This window comes from Geospiza fortis, unplaced genomic scaffold (assembly GCF_000277835.1).
Source record: "Geospiza fortis unplaced genomic scaffold, GeoFor_1.0 scaffold351, whole genome shotgun sequence".
Classification (NCBI taxonomy): domain Eukaryota; kingdom Metazoa; phylum Chordata; class Aves; order Passeriformes; family Thraupidae; genus Geospiza; species Geospiza fortis.
Genome location: NW_005054419.1, coordinates 1,227,541 through 1,227,904, shown reverse-complemented (window position 1 = coordinate 1,227,904; position 364 = coordinate 1,227,541).

The window sequence follows — 364 nt, the reverse complement described above, 5'->3', positions numbered from 1 at the left end:
TATAGTCCTTCGTCATGTCAACGTGGAAATCGCGTGACTGTAAATCACAAACCTCATCACTAGTTTTTAACGGGGCCAGTGGTATCTCAGCCCCTCAGCTCTCAGTCCCTCAGCTCAGAGCCCGCCATCCTCCAGCACTTCATCCTTCCAACTCTCAACTCCCAGCCCTTCTGCGCCCACCTCTTATCTTCCACCCCTCAATCCGGAGCTCTCAACACCTCAGACCGCAGCACCTCAGAGCCCGGCCCTCCGCCCCCTCAGCGCCCTCACCCCAAAGCCGCGCCTCCGCCCGGACCGCTGCACGTTCCGCCATTCTGATTGGCCACATTTTCTTAGAGTGACAGGCGAGCAGCCAATCAACGTG